The sequence below is a fragment of the Miscanthus floridulus genome, chromosome 19 (genome assembly GCF_019320115.1).
Source record: "Miscanthus floridulus cultivar M001 chromosome 19, ASM1932011v1, whole genome shotgun sequence".
Classification (NCBI taxonomy): domain Eukaryota; kingdom Viridiplantae; phylum Streptophyta; class Magnoliopsida; order Poales; family Poaceae; genus Miscanthus; species Miscanthus floridulus.
The window spans coordinates 70936799-70950496 of record NC_089598.1 but is presented as its reverse complement, the minus strand read 5'-3'; positions in this window follow the sequence as shown (position 1 = coordinate 70950496).

Here is a 13698-nt window from a genome sequence, read left to right as displayed (position 1 = left end):
CAAAGTTCTAGTAGCAAGGGCAAGCAAGTGGTTGAGGCCGATGATTATGATGAGTTTGTCAAGCTCAAGAATGACAATGAAAAGCTTAAGAAAGATCTTGAAGAACTCAAAACCACCAAGTCCGTTGTGCTAGAAACTCTTGATCATGATGATGGGTTGATACTTGAGAATGAGAAGCTCAAAGAAGAAAACAAGAAGCTCAAGGAAGAGAAAAACAATGATGCTCTTAAGGAAGAAAACAAGAAGCTCAAGTTGGAGAAAGAGCATCTCAAGATTGGATTGAACAAGTTCACTAGAGGCAAGTATCTTCAAAGTGAGCTACTAATGAACACCATCATGAAGATGGATAGAAGTGGCATTGGGTACATGGCAAACAAAGAGAAGAAGGCTCAAGCTCAAAAACAACAAAAGCCAAAGCCAAAGAAGTGTTTTGAGTGTGAAAAAGAAGGCCACTTTGCTCATGAGTGCCAAACTCCACCACCACAACCCTTGCCCAAGCATGCTAGACCTTTTGCCTTCAATGCTCACTACATGCTTAGAAAGGACTCTAGTGGAAAGATGAAAGTCATGTTCTTAGGACCCCCCAATAAGAATAGGCCTAAGAAAATTTGGGTTGCTAAGTCACTTGTTGAGAAGGTGAAGGGCCCTCAACAAGTTTGGGTTCCTAAAGCTTGATCTCTTGTGTGTAGGTGAACTACAAGACCGGTGGAAGTCATTGGGTTATTGATAGTGGTTGCACACAACATATGACCAGTGATCCTCATATGTTCACCTCACTAGATGAAGAAGTAGATGGACAAGAAAGAATCACATTTGGAGATAACTCAAAGGACAAGGTTAAAGGATTGGGCAAAGTGGCAATATCAAATGATCATTCTATCTCAAATGTGCTATATGTTGCTTCATTGAGCTTCAACTTGCTATCCACTGGACAATTGTGTGATCTTGGCTTCCAATGCTTGGTCACCGAGAAGGATGTTGTTGTATCTAAGAAGGATGATGATCAAGTGATATTCAAAGGATTTAGATACAACAATCTATATCTAGTGGACTTCACCTCTAAAGATGCAAATTTAAAGACTTGCCTATTCACCAAAACAACACTTGGGTGGCTATGGCATAGAAGACTTGCTCATGTTGGGATGAGCTCACTCAAGAAGCTAATGAAGAATGATTTGGTGAGAGGGTTGAACTATGTGAAGTTTGAGAAGGACAAGCTTTGTAGTGCATGTCAAGCTGGCAAGCAAGTTGCAAATACTCATCCAACTAAAGCTTTCATGTCAACCACAAGAGTACTAGAACTCCTTCACATGGACTTATTTGGGCCAACAACATACAAGAGTTTGAGAGGAAATCTTTATTGTCTTGTGATTGTTGATGACTATTCAAGATATACATGGGTATTCTTCCTTCATGACAAATCCAAAGTTGCATCTTGCTTCAAGAAGTTTGCCAAGAGAGCACAAAATGAGTTTGAAGTGAAGCTCAAGAAGATAAGAAGTGACTATGGGAAGGAATTTGACAACACAAACATAGAAGCATATTATGATGAAGTTGGAATCAAATGTGAGGTCTCTGCAACATATACTCCTCAATAAAATGGTGTAGTTGAGAGGAAGAACTAGACATTGATCACTCTTGCAAGAACAATGCTTGATGAGTACAACACCCCCAAAGCTCTATGGGCAGAAGCTATCAACACCGCATGCTATGCATCCAACCGCCTATTTCTTCAAAAGTTCCTTGGCAAGACACCTTATGAGTTGCTCAATGGGAAGAAGCCGGACGTCTCCTTCTTTAGGGTGTTTGGTTGCAAATGCTACATCTACAAGAAGCGGCAACACCTAGGGAAGTTTGAAAGATGTTGTGATGTTGGTTACTCATCAAAGTCCAAAGCATATAGAGTATTTAATCATGCCACTGGCTTGGTTGAAGAAACATATGATGTGGAATTTGATGAATCTAACGGCTCCCAAGGAGCACAAGAGAATCTTGATGATGTAGGTGATGAACCATTGAGGGAGGCTATGAAGAACATTCTGGTTGGAGACATCAAGCCTAAGGATGACGAAGATGATGTACAAGTGATTGATCCACCTTCTTCATCAAGTGTGCCACAAGATGATGATAAAGATGAGAGAGTAGAGAATGAAGACACTCATGTCTCCCATGATCAAATGGTGGTACAAGCACAAGATGTTGATGCTCCACAACCTCCTCCTCAAGTGGTCAATAGAAGAAATACACCTCTACTACAAGATCATCCACAAGATCTCATCATAGGGAGTCCATCAAAGGGTGTAATGACTCACTCACAAAAACTTGCTTCAAATATTGCTCATCACTCTTTTGTCTCTTGCTATGAGCCTACCAAGGTAGAAGAAGATCTTCAAGATCCAAATTGGATAAATGCCATGCATGAAGAGTTGAACAACTTCACCCGCAATGAAGTTTGGACTCTTGAAGAGCGGCCAAAAGGAGCAAGAGTCATTGGAACAAAGTGGGTGTTCCGCAACAAGCAAGATGATCAAGGTGTAGTTGTGAGGAACAAGGCAAGACTAGTTGCAAAGGGGTTCTCTCAAGTTGAAGGATTGAATTTTGGAGAGACCTTTGCACTGGTTGCAAGACTAGAAGCCATTCGTATCCTCCTTGCATATGCATCACATCATGAAACCATATCAAATGGATGTGAAAAGTGCATTTTTAAATGGCTTTATTAATGAACTAGTCTATGTTGATCAACCTCCCGGGTTTGAAGACCCTAGATATCCTAATCATGTTTATAGGTTGTCCAAGGCATTATATGGGCTTAAGCAAGCCCTAAGGGCATGGTATGAGCGCCTTCAGGACTTCCTCATTGAGAAGGGCTTTACCATTGGGAAGGTCGACACCACACTATTCACCAAGAAGCTTGATGGGCACATCTTCATTTGTCAAGTGTATGTTGATGATATCATCTTTGGATCATCAAATGAAGATTCTTGCAAAGAGTTTGGTGACTTGATGTCAAAGGAGTTTGAGATGTCAATGATTGGAGAGCTTACATTCTTTCTTGGTTTTCAAATCAAACAAATGAGAGAAGGGATTTTCATCTCTCAAGAGAAATATACAAATGATCTTCTCAAGAGATTCAAGATGGATGAATGTAAGCCAATCAAGACACCAATGCCAACTAATGGACATCTCGATCTAGATGAGGGAGGTAACACGGTTGATCAAACTCTCTACCGCTCTATGATTGGTGGCTAGCTATATTTAACCGCATCTAGGCCTGACATCAAGTTTAGTGTATGTATGTGTGCAAGATTTCAAGCTAATCCTAAGGAAACTCATTTAATTGCCGTAAAAATAATCCTTAGGTATTTTAAGCACACACCAAGCATTGGCCTTTGGTATCCCAAAGGAGCTATATTTGGGTTAGTTGGCTATTCTAATTCTGATTATGCTGGATGCAAAGTTCATAGAAAAAGCACATCCGGAGGGTGCCATTTGCTTGGTAGATCACTTGTGTCTTGGTCCTCTAAGAAGCAAAATAGTGTGGCTTTTCCACCGCCGAAGCGGAATACATTGCCACGGGTGCTTGTTGTGCACAAATTCTTTACATGAAACAAACTTTGCTAGACTATGGTGTAGTTCTAGATAAAGTACCTCTTTTATGCGACAATGAAAGTGCGGTAAAACTTTCAAATAATATGGTTCAACTCTCTCGCACCAAGCACATAGATATCCGTCATCACTTTCTTAGAGATCATGTTGCTAAAAATGATATATCATTAGAAGGTGTAAGGACCAAGGATCAATTGGCGGATATCTTCACTAAACCGCTAGATGAGGCAACATTTTGTAGATTGCGGAATGAGCTCAATTTCTTGATTTTAGCAACTTTACTAAAAAATGAGCTTGTGTTGTCCCTTGCATTGCATTGTAACATACAACATGTTTAATTTTTGGTAATACATATAGGGCTTGTCTAACTTGGTTAAGATAACCACTGTAAAGCGTGTGAAGGAGCTTAACCTTGGATCAAACTTGACAAGCAACTAGATTCACTTTCAAGTATTGCATTGCATATGCATGAATGTTGTTTGGTCGTTTATCTTAAATTACCCTCTTATTGCCTATTTTCTTAAAAAGAATTATAGCCTAAGGCAAAATATTTTTGAAAAACATGAGGGCTTGAGAGAGGTCACTCACATAAGTCCCAATTGGTGTTTATTTGGATCTTATTGGAGTTGGGACTTGATTGGGAACAGGCAGCACGAAGGACTTTGAAGTTTCGCTGGAAAAGGAGTGACCGGACACTGCATCGGACTCTAATGTCCAGCATCCGGTCAATTCACAAGAGGTGAACTTACTGCGAAGGAGTGACTAGACGCTGGAACAGTGTTCTCCCAACGTCCGGTCAAATGGTGGCTCTACGTTCGGTCGATCGAAGATGATGAAGACTGCTTGCACCGGACTCTGGCTACATCCGGTCGGTAAACATCAGACATGTTCGGTCGTGATTCCAAGGGTTTTGGACCTTACTGGAATTGACCAGACACTGGGTGGCAGCGTCCGGTCGCTACCACCAGAGCGTTCGGTCAGTAGAAAACGCGCGGGACCTGGATTCTTTCTTCGTTTCCTTTTCTACTCCACGGGGGAACCCCCATATAATCCAAGCACGCGTTGACCTAACTCATCCGCTACGCACCCATTGTTCCTGAGCCACCGACTTCGCCACATCTGCTCCGGTGTGCCACCGCTCAATGTGTCACTGCTACCTCCGCGTGTCGCCGTCGCTGCTTCCGTGCGCCGCGCACCACCTTGCGTCGTCGCCTACCCGTGCGCCCATGCACTGCCTGCGCACGCCGCCAAGCTCCATAGCCGTAGCACCACCATGCCCTAGTTTCACTAGCGCCTCACTTGCTCACTCCAGTGCTGCACTAGAGCTTTGCCAAGTCCCTACCCTAAGCTTACCTATGCCCTGGCTCCAGCGCTTTGCAAACCCTAACCGTTCGATTCATCACATTGCATTGCCGATCCATGCTAAACAGCGTTTCATGAACCCTTACCCTAGGATTCCTGGTGGTTTCCCCCCTGCGTATCATTCCTCTGCTTCTCGGGTCATCGGTTCGTCAGGTAGCATGCCCCTGATTCAATTTTGTACCTATTGCTTGCTTTCTTAGGGTTTTGCATCTCTAGATTTATTGTTATTATTTATAAATCCGTTCTACTCTAACGTGCAGCAAGTCGGTGCCGTTGAGGTCATATTTGCAGTTGTCAGTCAACTTGGAGCCAAGCTCATGAGTACAGATCGAGGCCAAGCCTCAGAAGTGACAGTTGGTAGTTGTTTCTTTTTCAGCGGCAGTTGTTATTTTCAGATCCAACCGATGGTTCGCGTCAAGAATGTTGGAGGCGGTCTGGGTGATGAGGATCTGAGGCATCCGCCTTGCTTGCCTATAGATCCAAAAGGCAAGGCGATAAAGAAGCTAGCAACAAAGAAGCGCAAGTATCCAGATGCAGATACAGCTAGAGCAACCGTAGTTGCAGAGGCCATAGATCGTGCCGAGAGAGGAGGTGCTCGCAGTGGAGTCCGGATCGTAGATCAGCTTTCACTAGAAGCGAGGGCTACACTTGACCAGGTTGAGCACCTTCATGGTGGTCCACCTAGGACTCCCATGATTGGAGGACGGCGTGTTGCCATTGATGAGGGTCAACCTCAGGGGGAGTCACAGCAGTAGGAGTCATAGGCAGCAGAGCAGACTCTAGAGGGACAATAGGAATAGGAGACAGAGTAGGCACCTTAGCCATAGCTTCACCGCTCTGGTCATACCCATGCTCTAGTCACACCGAGGGCAGACACATAGCGCAGGGGTTCTCGTCCACCACCTAGACCGCAGGGTCTGCCTCTAGTGACACATTTAGATCTGAGGGCCGCCACAGCCAAGCAGGTGTAGCAGCTCAGATTTGTGGAGTTTGAGCAGTGGTTTCTGCTGAGGCAAGATGAGCGTGCATCAGAGGGCTTCTACACACCACTGCAGGAGGATTTCTACAATGCATATCTTAACAGTGGAGCTGTTTTTAGATCTCAGACAGTGTGCAACATAGAGTCTATTATTGCAACAGCTGGAGAGCACATTCGCCCCTACCTTACTTACCTGCCAGGGTTGACAAACTTACTTGGACAAATAGGATTGTATGTTCCATCTTGGGTCCGTCAGTTCTATGCTTCTCTCTGGATTGACCCACAGCATAGATTCATACACTTTGCATTCAGTGGCAGAGATTACAGGCTAACAAGCACCAAGGTTAGATAGATACTCTAGCTTTAGGAGCAGCCCGTCTAGCTACATGAGGTTTGCTATGGACAGACATCGCCCCCCAAATGTCCTCATGGCGGGATGGTGCCCCCTATAGATCTAGTCTGCCATTGCTTTATAGAGCCATTCGGTGAGGGGTCTAGCAGGACACCCAGTGATCTTACTCCCACTGCTAGAGTGCTTGATACCATTATGAGGAGGACACTGCTTCCAAGGATGGGCTATCGCGAGGGCTTGACTCGCATCCAGTTATGGCTACTAAACTGTCTGATGCAGCAGACAATATTTGATATTTGGGATCTCCTTCTATCAGAGATGGAGGACACTATTGCTGAGGGGTTCAGAGGTCACCGACAGTTGCCCTATGCCCACTGGATCATGTTTCTTATTCATAGGGCAGTTACAATGAGGTCGCCTAAGATGCTAGCTAAGTACAGTGGTGCTACGACAGAGTTCCCTGTATATAACCTGACTCAGATGATCCACCATAGTACACCCACTGCACCTAGCCAGTCATGCCGTCGTCCAGAGGTGCCAGAGACTACAGCCTAGTAGGATGATACTATCAGGGGCATAGCAGCTATAGAGGAGGAGCATGTAACAACCCAAAAAATCCATACACTAAAAATACCAACTACAAATTTTTTCTTAGAACTCCCATGTGATGACGAGTGTCATGTATAGAAACCCAACCTAAGAGATGCATTAGGTCTAACCCCAACCCAAGTCAACACATAAGCATGGCATGTCATTAGTTAACTGTGTTTATTTAAATTCTAACAAATAAAGTATTGCATACATTGTTAATTCAAAATGTGATTTGGATTTCCATTTGAGTTATGATATGCTTAACAACTCCAATAAAGTAATAAACCATAAAATAATTAATACTCAAACCAAAGAATAAAGGTTTAAAGAGAAAAACTAATTCTATTTTTGTATAACAAAACCACACCTATTTATATAAGAATGTTGTGGGCCTCATATCTAAAACTCCAATGAATTTGGTGCACCAATTTTTAATTCAAATTCCAAAACCAAATTTGAATTCAAAACAAAGGAGAAGAAAAGAAAAACAGAAAAAGAAAAGAAAGGAGGAAGCCTCGCTGTGGCCCAGGCCTGCTCGGCTTCATAGCCCAGCCAACCCCATCGCGCCAGCCAGCCAGCCCAACCAGCCTGCCAACCCCTTCCCGTCTTCCCAGCGCGCGCGCGGACCATGAGCCGGCCCAGCACGCCGCTCACGCCCACGCGCCCGTCCGCTTCGCCTGCTGTCGCTCCTTCTCGCCATAGAAAAACACCACGCCTACGATCAAGGAAGGCGAAGGACACTGGAGGACTCCCGAAGACCACACCACACCACGGCTAGAGTGCCGTCGCCATCGCGTCGACTCCACCGTGGCCAGGACTGCTGGGAGCACCTAACGCCTCCCTATCTCGCCCGACCTATTCACTGAAGCCACAGGAAGCCCACGCGCCCCGCCAAGCAAGCTCCAGCCACCACTTCGCCCTGTTCGTGACTCGCCGATGAGCACCACCACGCCGATCCACCGTTCGCCATGGCTAGAGCCCTAGGAAGCCCTAGCCTTCGCCCCGACCCCACCGTCGCAGTCGCCATGGCGTGGGGGAGTTTTTCCCCTTCTTAATTGGACACTAGCGCCACCGCGGAGGCTCACCAGCGAGCTCGCCGCTGGCAAGAGCATGCTGGGGAGGAAATAGAGGATTTCTTCCTTGCCGCCCCGCACACGCCTGAGAGAAGAAGGGTGGACTCGGTCCATCGTAGACCTGTCTGCGGTCCATGGACCAACGTGTCTTGGTCTATTGTGAGCCATGCTCATGCCCACGAGTCGAGGACCATGGCCCAGTGGAGGCCCACGACTATGACATGGCAGCGCCATAGCTTGCCACATGTCCGGTCTGGCCCGGCCCAGACCGACCCAACCCGAAGCCCGCCAGAGCCCGTATGAGACCGAGTCCATGTTGACCGTTGACCGGTCAACATTGACTGTTGACCTGACCCCACATGTGAGTGGCATAGACACACTGGACCCACATGTCAGATGATGACATCATGCTAACGTCACACGGGACCCACACGTCAAAAGCCAACACAACTGGGGTGACGTCATGCTGACGTCACGATGACATTAGTTGCTGACGTCACGATGACATCAGCTACTGACGTCAGCAGCCCAGGCCCCACACGTTAGTGACCATTGACCATTGACTCACCTATTGACTGACATTGACTTTGACCGGACCCACATGTCAGTGACCCAAGAGTCCCTGGACCCACCTGTCGGAACTGATGACGTTGCTGACGTCAGCTGGACCCACCTGTCGGAACTGATGACGTTGCTGACGTCAGCTAGACCCCACCTGTCAGCTCGGAACTGAGATGATGATGTCATGATGACATCATGCTAACATCAGCATGCCACGTGGACCAGTCATAGCATGACACGTGTTAGCCCATGATTAATTCAGCCTTTTTCGATTTTCAGAAATGATTTAAACTTCAGAAATTCATAACTAATTCATACGACCTCAGAAAAATATGAAACCAGGACCAAAATTCATCTAAAATCAAGCTCTACGCAATGAACCCATGTTTGAGTGCATTTGGCTCTTTTGAATTTTCATAGGTTCTTTGTGCTATTCTATAGAAGTCGCTAACGCGACTATAATGCGATCGTTTGCAAACTCGGAGGAGAATTGGATGGATGAGGATCATGAGTACTGTGAGGAGTACAGAGACAACTACACCAAAGGTGCCACATCCCACCCAAACTCGTAGCACCTATTACGCATGGCTAATATAGAACTGCTATTGCCATACTTTATTGTTATAATCATACTAGGATAAGACTTGCATGGTAGTATGCTTGCTTGATGGCCTTTACCTTGACGCAACCTTACCTCTGCTCACCCTACTATTAGGCTAGACACACGCTTGCTGCTATATTTCATCGCTTATTACTTCTACTACGCTTGTACTACATTGATGCGTGGTGGAAACTGGTGTTATCTAGACTATGGGGATAGTGCTACGTGTGTGACTTGGGTGCATGGAGGGTGAGGGTTGTGTCGACCAAGTTGGAGTATACGATGAGCCTGGGGCAAGTCATGTCATGTGGTGCTACCTGGGCACCCCTAGAATGGATACCTATGGTGGGTAAATGGTATATGAGGTGGTCCTAGGTGTGAACCTGTGATGGGAGGAGCCTGGGGTGGAGGTGCTATGGTGGCACAATAAATGGAAACCCTGATGAAGACATTCTGGCTTGGTCATCCCTCAGGACTTACTAGTACTCAGATTCACCGGGAAGCCTTACGTACCACTCGCCCTATATGGTGCGGGATGGCCGGACTACTTGGTAGGATATTGCCACTACTGCTAGGTTGATAGCGGACAGTGTAAGGAGGTACAGGGCATAGAGGATTTCCCCCACACCCTTTCGAGACTTCATGGAGACCTTGTGGACTCGGCTCATGACTCACAGTTTCAGCCACCCCAGACTAAACTTGGGGTGTACCAGGGCTGAATGGTAGAGTGGCATTATCCTAAGCTAGCAAGCGGCCAGAATCAGTCTAGTTGATGACGGTCAGTGAGGAAGGCAGATCTTATGGTTATGTAAAACCTCTACAGAGTGTATGGTTGATTGATCGATACATGTACCGACTTGTCGGCTATGGACCTTTCCTGGGTTTCGCTTAAACTAGATAGTGAGATGAGTCCTTCTCTTCTTCCCCCATGAGAGAGTGTCGGTCGTAGCCAGGGGCTACGGGCCTTGAGACAGTGCCAAGAGGGAGTTGGCCGGTCGACTGAGTGATGGTATGGTTATGGTATGGTGATGGTGTGGTGATGGTGGTATATCGATCCTAGGATCAAAACCTAGCTCTAGAATGGAAATGGGGCGGAATGTGTGTGGGAATGGTGTTAAAACTTGACTATACTTATATATATACTTGATATGCTAAATACATAGGAAACCCTAGCCTTATAGGTTCCTTTTGACTATATCCAACTTGCATTCAATTTCCACAAAGCAATGCTCATAGGGTTGGGAGTGGCCAGTACAAATCGTACTGATAAATTTTGGCACACAGGTTCTGCTGAGGAGTATAGCTCCGAGGAGTTTGACGGTTGAGGGGTTCGTGCCTACGCTCGAGTTTGGCGATCTTATCTTCAAGCTGTTCTGAATGAATGCTACTTTTGATTCCACCAATGCAGCGATGTAATAATTTATGTAATTCTGCACTACTTATACTCTGATATTATCGTTGTATGGATGTGATATTCAACTGGAATTTGGGTAATATGATCTACAACGGTCTTATTACACTTCGATGCTGTGGATTTCCCTTCGCGGAAATCGGGGTCACTTCAGTTGGTATCAGAGCCATACTTGACCATAGGACGAAACCCTTAGGAATGGACGATAGAATAGTATTTGAATAGCCCTTCTTTTGGTTATATACTGACCCTGCATTTACTTTTATGCAAGGCTTTTCTATTATTGACCTACTAACACTTGGTTCCTTAAAACATGCAGATGGCAACGAACATTGACTGGCCGCCTCTAGGACTGCTACCCCTAGACCACACCAAGCTTACCTTCGACCTACGTGAGCTTGGGGGTTTTGCACAGACCTTCTGCCGAGTTCTTCTCACATTATGTGTCCCTAATGAGCTTGTCAAGGTCACCTGCACTGGGAAGCCAGCTCAGGAAGGAGGAATCAAAGGACCGATTGTCGCCTCAGTCGAGTTCCCAGCTAGCACTACCTTACCTTCTATCCCAGCTTTCACCGAGTTGACTATAGAGGACACAGTCGAGGAGGGACTGCAAGCTATCTCACACAAGGCACTTCACAGAGTGATGAGGGACCACTACGAGCACCTGAAGATGATAGAGTTCCATCTACTTCCCTAGGCCCTCGACCTCAGCCTTACCCCTAGTGAGTAGAGTTTCACAGCCGGCAGAGTTATCTTGTAGAGGAGGACAGATGCCTTCGTGTCTCAGCTATCAACCTACTGGAGCAGGACAGGTACGTGACCCAGCTAAAGTAGAGGAGATGTCAGGACTAGGCCCTTCTGTGGGAGTACCAGGAGCGAGACTCGTAGGGAGCACATGAGTGAGCTAGTCTACTAGAGACGGTTGCCAAGCTACAGGATGAGCTCAACCATCGTGAAGAAGTCCATAGAACCAAGGTCGCAGACTTATAGGACAAAGCCGCTGACCTAGGCAACAGGAACTGCTACCTCGATAGCAAGGTCTTGGAGTTGTAGAGAGAGTTGGATGACAAGAAGGCTGAGTTCAACTGCAGAGGAGATAGAGAGAGATCCAAGGGGATTGATATGCTGAAGATCCAATCTCAGAACAAGACCATGACTCAAGAGCTAGAGGAGTTTAGGAGTCGTTCACAGCTAGGGTCACCTGATCAAGGCACTCAGGTAGACCGAGTACCTACAGGACAAGTGTGAGAGGACCTGGCTGTAACAACCTAAAAATCCACACACCAAAAATCACAACTACAAAATTTTTCTTAAAACCCCCATGTGATGATGAGTGACATTGTAGGAGCCAACCCTAAGTGTTGCATTAGAAGTAACCCAACTAGACAATTTCATGAGCATGGCATGCCATTTGTTATCATGATTATTTAAAAACTGACTAATGAAATATAGCATACATTGTCAACTTAAATAGAGATTTGGATTTTCATTTGTTTTATGTAATGTCTAACAACACCTTTAAAGAAATAAACCTTAAAGTAATTATTAGTCAAGACCAAGAATAATTGTATACAAAATAGTAAATAAAGTTCCTAATATATATAAATAAAAGTGTTGTGGACCACACATCTAATAATCCAATGGATGAGGTACACCAGCCTTGAACTCAAAAATTCCAAAAACCAAATTTGAATTCAAATGAATAAGAAGGAAAATAAAAAGAAAATAGAAAAAGAGAAGGAAGAAGAAGGCCTTGTAGGCTGGCTCAGGCCTGCTCGGCCCAGCTCACGCGGCTAGCCTAGCAAACTGGCCCAGGATGCCGCTCACACCGGCGCGCCCGTCAGCCCCGCCAGCTGCCGCTGCCACTTGGCCCCGCATGTCAGCCGCGCGCTGCTCACCCGCGTGCCCCTTTCTCTTCGCCCACAGTCACTGCCAATGGACCCCACCCGTCAGCCTTCCCCTGTTCATCTTCTCCATGCCATGCTCAACCGCCAGTTGACCAGAGGCTGATAGCGATGGCAGAGCGGGCCAGGGGGTCACGCCCGGGCCATGGCCTTGCCCCCCTTAGCGCCGCGCCCATGCAAACTCTGTGCCAACCACCCATGCCCTACGATGCCGCTCGATGCGCTCGGTGCAATCCCCAGCCGTCTGCCTTTGGAGCTCAGAGCTCTGGCTATAAAGCCACAGCCTCGGTTGCCCTAGCGTTCGTCCCATCACCCACCGCCACTTGGTGGCTGTCCACTGCGCACCTGAACCAAGAGAGGAGGGAGAAAGGGGAAGGAGAGGGGGAAGCGCTGAAGCCGCTGCAGGGGAGGAGGTCGTTGGAGCCGAAGACGACGCCATCGTCTTCATCACTGACGCGGGCAACGCGGCACTGCATGGCTTCTGGAGCTGCACGGTAGCAACTCTCCACCGCATCACCATCCAATCTTCCACACCACCAATGGTGAGCCTCCCAGTCTCCCCCTTGCCGTCGCCGGACATCACCTTGTCAGCCATGGCGCTCCACCCCGGGAGCGCGAAGGCCAGGGCCGTCTCCGATCCGTGGGAACACTTGCACCCATGCGCACACCCGTGACCGCACCGTGACCACCCCATAGAGCCCCGTAGCGCACCCGCATCCCTCGCTGTTGTCTTCATGATCGCCGTGGCTGCCGGGGAGCCCCTAACGGCCACCTTGAAGCCAAAGCCCCAGCTTGAGCCCTAGACGCCTTCGCCATGCACCCACGGATCCGCTGAAGCCCCTATCTACCCAGTTGAGCCACCGGAGAGCCTACAAATGCAACCTCGCCACCGACGAGCACTGTCGAGCTGCCGTTCGCCATGGCCAGTGCCTTGGTGAGCCCCGACCGCGACCTAGACCCCACCATCACAGTCATCATAGCCTAGGGAAGCCTTTCCCCTCCCTAATTGGAAACCAACACCACCACGGAGGCTCACCAGCGAGCTCGCCGCTGGTAGGAGCACCGCTACGGGAGAAATAGGGGAATACCCCCCTCGCTAGCCACCCGTGCATGAACCCGGTGCATGTGAACCACAGATAGAGAAGAGAGAGGTGGACACGGCTCACCGGAAGAAGACGCGGTCCACCGTAGACCAGCGCATCTATCCACCGTGGATCGTGAGTCATGGACCATGGCCTAGTGGAGGCCCATGGCCATG